Source organism: Cicer arietinum, chromosome 5 (assembly GCF_000331145.2).
Source record: "Cicer arietinum cultivar CDC Frontier isolate Library 1 chromosome 5, Cicar.CDCFrontier_v2.0, whole genome shotgun sequence".
In the NCBI taxonomy this organism is placed as follows: Eukaryota; Viridiplantae; Streptophyta; class Magnoliopsida; order Fabales; family Fabaceae; genus Cicer; species Cicer arietinum.
Window position 1 is genome coordinate 29,716,544 of NC_021164.2, and position 7,525 is coordinate 29,724,068.

Genomic DNA, 7,525 nt, shown 5'->3' on the forward strand with positions numbered 1-7,525 from the left:
AAATAGAAAACGGAGAACGTTCTTGGTTTATGTTATAAAACAGAGAACGTTCTTTAATTAGCAGAAAATCAGTTTATATTTTATCTCAAATGATTAATGCAGTATAATAAAGAAGGAGAAAGGAAGGAGAATACCACACACAGATTTATCCTGGTTCACCCAACGTGGGTTACGTCCAGTCCTCACACTGTGAGATTTTCCACTAAGTGTTTAAAATGAAGAACCTTCTTAATCTTACAACACCTAGAATAAATCAACCTTGATCTATTTCTTTCTTAATTACTTTCCACCCAGAAAGCAATCACAACACCTATCTAACCTTGATAGGAAGCAATCTTAAACAAACTATAAAGAAACTCTTATAGTTTGAGTTTTTACAAATGATTGAATTTGACAGAATCTGATATTGCTCAACTCTTGTTTGAGAATAGATTCTTTTCAGAGTATCTAATGACAATTTCGCAGCTGATATGTGAATGTGCAGCAGTGGCTGTTTCGCGAATTGCAGAAAGTGATGTTGCCTCTGTTTTTGCAGAATTTCAAGCTTAAGTGTGATTGTATAATGTTGATTACTTGGCACTTGAATTTCTTGCTGAGAACTGAGATAATGGCCTTCTATTTATAGGCTGGAGATGTACGAAATAGCTATTGGAGAGGTCATGCTTTTTTGACTAAAACATTATTTTTAGAACAAAAATAATGCTGCTTTGAAAACAGCTTTTTGACTTTTGATGTTTTAGCATTGAAAGCACTTCTGTCCTTTCTTTGACATTTCTTCATTGATCTTGGATGGTACATTATCTGTCTTGAGTCTTGAGTGTAGCTAGAGGAGGTTGGAGAAGATTTGAATCGAATTGCAGACTGAAACAGAGAGGATGCAAGGCTGCTGTTGATGTGCAGAAAACGGAGAATGATTAACGTTCTTGGTTTTATCAGTTTGAACGTTCTTGAGCTTCAATAATCATTCTGGAGTTCCCGTTTTGAATGTTCTGTATTTCCTTTGTTCTTGTCTTGTCATATACCCAGTTTGATCAAGTTTTCTTGACATTTGAATTTTGGAGTTCTTAAGCCGTCATGACTTTTGTCCATGTTTAAACTCTTTGATCTTTGTGATCAAATATCCTTTTTTAGTCTGGATTATTTGTACTTGTTCCTTGCCATGTACTTGTTAGATATGAATGATTTCCAGAGCAGATTCTTTGTTAATGATGTAGATAAACTTTGAACAACATGCTGTGATGAACTTTTTTGAGGCTGTAGCTCTTTCTCTGTTTTAGTGTTCTTGTTGTTGTTTTCTTTGCTTTGCTTGATTCTGTTCTTAATTAAATTCACTCAAAAGCACAAGTTAAATTAACATAACATTTAGAATTATAATTAACATTCTTAATTAACTTTTTGTTTGTTTTCATCAAAACATTAAATTGAGATTTTGTCTCAACAATCTCCCCCTTTATGATGATGACAAACATGTTAATTTAGATTTTAATTCTGATTCTAATTTTAATCCAAGAGAGCTTAAAAGCTCCCCCTCAGAATATGCTTCATATTTTTGAACCAACATAAAATCTAAAATAATTCTCCCCCTTTGTCAACACAAAAAGATTGGGGAATACAAAGGAAATGTATACTACACATAGAAAACAATGAGTAGATTCCAGTTTTAAGAAAAGTAACATTTTCTAAAAAACTCCCCCTTAATATTTTGAAATTGATATCCTTCAAAATTCCAAAACACAAGCAATATGTTTCTTTGCTCTTTTGTCTTCTTTCACAACAAACAACATTTTAATTTGAACATGATAATGAGCGCAAGGGAAGCAAAATGAATGTGATATCATGTCAAGTATAATTTCTCTCTTTACAAAACATTTTTATGCTAAAAAAGTTTGTTTTTATCAAAAACAATCAAAGAGATTTATTCACATAAAAAATGATTTTAAGGACATAAAAATGAGAATTTTGAGTTCCATGAATGAATTAAATCATTATCAGAATATACCTTGATAAGATCCAAAGAAGAGGACAATGTGAATATGTGCTTCTTCTAAAGGACAACCATTCATACTTGTTACTATTTCTTCGATCTGATGGCTGACTTTCATCAAGACTCAAGTAGCAGCAACTTTGGTACCATATCCTTCCAATTTAATTCTTCCAATAATTTGATCATGAGATGTTTTTTCAACCATATCATCTTAATAGAAAACATCAGACTTGATTGAATGTTGCATATAAACTATCAAGAACGTTCTGGAGAATGTTATGCTCTTCTGCAGAATGTTCTCCTCTTCTGCAGATTTTTCTGCTCTTCTGCAGAATGTTTGCAGAATGTTCTACTCTTCTACAGAATGTTCTGCTCTTCTGCATAATGTTCTGCTTTTTTGGAGAATGTTTCTCTCGTCTGCAGAATGTTCTGGTACTGCTTCCAGAATGAACTTTTTGCTTAAATTGATCATTCTCTTAGATTTTGCCTTTATCGTTCTCCAGCTTTTATGAGAAGAATGAAATAGAGACTGATATTAATCTCGGTTTTCTGGAAAGCATTATGGTGCTGCTGTCCAGAATATTCATCTTCTTCATCTCCTTTGTTTTAATGTTTCCAAAGGTTAAAGGAACTCCAAATTTTTGTAATGAGGGGAGGCATCATACTTTTCCATTCAAGCGTCTTGAGCATGCCTTGTCCATGTATCATTGTTCTCTCTTGATTGTTGGATGGTGTTCCTACATCACAAGTTAGTAATGATTTTGGTACCCATATTTGTTTGGGTCCTTGATGGTTAGTATATCTTCTTTTAGAAGATTTTTTAAAACTTGAACTCTTTTTAAAATAGCAAGTTGATTCAAAGTGATCATTTTTGGAATAATATGAATACTTTGTTGTTGATCTTTGATAAGGTTTCAAAAACTGATTTTTACACGGATTTGAAATTGATTTTGCTGATATTTCAGATCGTTCCCTGTTTCCCAGATTTTCTGCAAAAGGTTCAGCTTTCATTTTTGAACTTTCTCCGTTTTGAGAGCAGCCTGGAGAACGTTCTCCTTTATGCAGATTTTTCAAAACAGGTTGGACAGGATGGTTTCCTTTTTTAAAAAGCTTTTTCCTTTCAATCTTTTCATCTCTTTTTCTAAAATAGCAAGCAAATTCCAGATGTCCAAGTTTTTTGCAATAAGAACATTTGGTTTTGCTTTTATCCACTTTTCTTTCCGAAACAAAAAAGTTTTCATATATTTTCGTTTTTTGAGTTTTATCAAAACCAAGACCAGCTTTATCAAATATTCCCACTTGAGATCCCATGATTTTTTGAAAGGTTTCAGTAGCTTTAATAAAATTTGATAAGTCATTTCTAAGAAGTTCATTTTCAGTTTTAAGGATAACATTCTCCGTTTTCGTTGCAGAACGCTCTTGATTTTCAGATTCATTAGTTTCCTTAAAATGAGATTCCTGCATGTTCTGAATGATGTTTTTTAGTTCATCAATCATAACCTGAGCTTTCTCTTTTTCCCTTTTTTCTTTTAAAAATTGATCATTTAAAGAGCTACATTTTTGAACAAGCATATTTGAATCATTAAGTAAGCTATCAAAATCTTTTTCAATTTGTTCACATAAAAGACACGGTTCAGAATTTATTACCTCGTTTTCTGCCATTAAACATAAGCTAGCTTCTTCAGGTTCCTCTATTTCTGTTTCATCATAATCATCCCAGTTCACCATCATGGAGTTTTTCTTGAAAGGGAACTTCTTTGGTGCTCTTTTGTTCAAGGGACATTCAGTTTTATAATGTCCTTCTTTATTGCATCCAAAGCATGTGATTTGACTTTTGTCTACCTCTTTTTTGAAGTTTTCTTTTTGATTTGAAAATCCTTTTTTGATATGATCCCTTCTCCTCACCATTCTCTGTATCTTTTTTGTAAGACGAACTATTTCTTCATCAACATCTTCTTGTTCGATTTCTTCTGAGTCCTCATTTGGACTTTCTTGAGATGTTTTCAAAGCTATTACTTTGCCCTTTTTGATTGGTCTGTCTTCTTGTAGCAGCACTTCATGTGCTCGTAATGTTCCAATTAATTCTTCTAGGGGAAGTGATTCAAGATTCTTGGCTTGGCTTATAGCTGTTACCATTGGTCTCCATATGATTGGAAGACACCTCATGATTTTTCTTACTCTTTCTTGAACTGTGTAAGCTTTCCCAAGAGAACGCAATTCATTTACAATGGTTGTGAATCTTGAGTACATCTCATCAATGGTTTCTCCTTCATTCATTTCAAAGAGTTCAAACTTTCTTATGCCTATATCAATCCTTGTTTCTTTCACATGGCTTGTTCCTTCGTGATGAGTTTGTAGTGTGTCCCATACTTCTTTAGCAGTTTTGCATTCATCAACTCTTTCGCTTTCTTCCCTACTTAGAGCACAAGATAAAAATAAGTGAGCTTTTGAGTTTAGAAGTACCTTAGAATTTTCATCTGCTGTCCAATTTGCTTCTTTCTTTTCAGTAGAGGTTGAATCATTTTGGTTGACTCTTGGTATGAAATCTCCATCTGTAATGACGCGCCACATTCCTGTATCTTGAGATTTTAAGAACAACTGCATTTTTCTTTTCCAAAAATAGTAGTCTGTGCCATCAAAGTAAGGTGGTCGGTATAATGACACTCCTTCAGCAATGTACATCCTTTTTGACATTTTTCTTCTAGATCTTTTTCTCTTACACTTGTTAGGTGTTCAAATTTTAGAGACCCAGCTCTGATGCCAATTGAAGTAACAATGTCAATTTACAAGAAAGGGGGGTTTGAATTGTAAATGCACCTTTTAAAAATTCCTGTTAAAAACTTAAGAAAATAACTCAAGATTGACCTTGGTTGTGAAAACAGAAAACGGAGAACGTTCTTGGTTTTAACCAGAAATGATTAGTGCAGTATAATAAAGAAGGAGAAAGGAAGGAGAATACCACACAGGATTTTATCCTGGTTCACCCAACGTGGGTTACGTCCAGTCCTCACACTGTGAGATTTTCCACTAAGTGTAAAAGAGCTTTCTTTACAACACCTAGTCTTAGATCAACCTTGATCTATTTCAACCTCTAATGCTTTCTGCCCAGAAAGCAATACCAGCACCTATCTAACCTTGATAGGAAGTAATCTTAAAACAAACTATAAAGAAACTCTTATAGTTTGAGTTTTTACAATTTGATTGTTTTGACAGAATCTGAATTTTCTCAACTCTTGTTTGAGAATTGATTCTTTACAAAGGGTTTGCTGATAATTACACAATCTCTATATGAAGATGAATCAGCAACTGTTTTTGCAAAATAGCAGAATGTATGACAGCCCCTGTTTTTGCGAATGAGCAGTTGCTTAGAACTGAGATAATGGCCTTCTATTTATAGGCTGGAGATGTACGAAATAGCTGTTGGAGAGGCCATGCTTTTTTGACTAAAACATTATTTTTAGAATAAAAATAATGTTGCTTTGAAAACAGCTTTTTGACTTTTGATGTTTTAGCATTGAAAGCATTTCTGTCCTTTCTTTGACATTTCTTCATTGATCTTGGATGGTACATTATCTGTCTTGAGTCTTGAGTGTAGCTAGAGGAGGTTGGAGAAGATTTGAATCGAATTGCAGACTGAAACAGAGAGGATGCAAGGCTGCTGTTGATGTGCAGAAAACGGAGAATGATTAACGTTCTTGGTTTTATCAGTTTGAACGTTCTTGAGCTTCAATAATCATTCTGGAGTTCCCGTTTTGAATGTTCTGTATTTCCTTTGTTCTTGTCTTGTCATATACCCAGTTTGATCAAGTTTTCTTGACATTTGAATTTTGGAGTTCTTAAGCCGTCATGACTTTTGTCCATGTTTAAACCCTTTTAATTTTGAGATCAAATAGCCTTTTTGAGTTTGGATGAATCATACTTGTTCCTTTCCATGTACTGATTAGATATGAACAAATTTCCAGGACAGATTCTTTGTTAACGATGTAGATAAACTTTGAACAACATGCTGTGATGAACTTTTTTTGAGGCTGTAGCTCTTTCTTTGTTTTAGTGTTCTTGTTGCTGTTTTCTTTGCTTTGCTTGATTCTGTTCTTAATTAAATCCACTCAAAAGCACAAGTTAAATTAACATAGTTAAATGGGTATTAAAAACGGGGAATCTTTTAATATCTGCCTTTACTTAATGGTGTTTGTCCGTGAGAGACTACACCCCGGTAAATTGTGTTTGTCCGTGAGAGACTGCACAGGTGTTTGTCCGTGAGAGACTACACCCTGGTAAATTGTGTTTGTCCGTGAGAGACTGCACAGGTGTTTGTCCGTGAGAGACTACACCCTGGTAAATTGTGTTTGTCCGTGAGAGACTGCACAGGTGTTTGTCCATGAGAGACTGCACAGGTGTTTGTCCGTGAGAGACTACACTCTGGTAAATTGTGTTTGTCCACGAGAGATTGCACTCGTGTTCGTTCGTGAGAAAATGTACGTTTAGGATTTACGCCTCTCGCGGAGGGTTTTGTTTTGGAATTGTGTGATAACATGTTTGATTGTAAACTATTTCGAAACTCAGGTTGTCGTGGTAATTGTGTTGGAATTGCTAAGTGTTACGTATTGATTATCGTGTGTAAGTGTGATGGATTGTAAAACTATTTCGAAACCCAATTTGTCGTGGTGATTGTGTGGGAATTGCTAAGTGTTAAGATTTGGAGTTGTGTATGAATGATATTGAGTTAGTTTATGTATTTTTTGGAAGGATAAGCAGGGAAATCGATTTAGAAAGTTACAGGGGCTCAACTATTTATAAAATCGATTTTCCAATCGATTTGGGGACAACATTTTAAATTGAACATGATAATGAGCGCAAGGGAAGCAAAATGAATGTGATATCATGTGAAGTATAATTTCTCTCTTTACAAAGCATTTTTATGCTAAAAATGTTTGTATTTATCAAAAACAATCAAGGAGATTTGTCCACATAAAAAATGATTTTAAGGACATAAAAAGGAGAATTTTGAGTTCCATGAATGAATTAAATCATGATCAGAATATACCTTGATAAGATCCAAAGAAGAGGACAATGTGAATATATGCTTCTTCTAAAGGACAACCATTCATACTTGTTACTATTTCTTTGATCTGATGGCTGACTTTCATCAAGACTCAAGTAGCAGCAACTTTGGTACCATATCCTTCCAATTTAATTCTTCCAATAATTTGATCATGAGATGTTTTTTCAACCATATCATCTTAATAGAAAACATCAGACTTGATTGAATGTTGCATATAAACTATCAAGAACGTTCTGGAGAATGTTCTGCTCTTCTGCAGAATGTTCTGCTTTTCTGGAGAATGTTTCTCTCGTCTGCAGAATGTTCTGGTACTGCTTCCAGAATGAACCTTTTTGATCATTCTCTTAGATTTTGCCTTTATCGTTCTCCAGCTTTTATGAGAAGAATGAAACAGAGACTGATTATTAATCTCGGTTTTCTGGAAAGCATTATGTTGCTGCTGTCCAGAATATTCATCTTCTTCATCTCCTTTGTTTTAA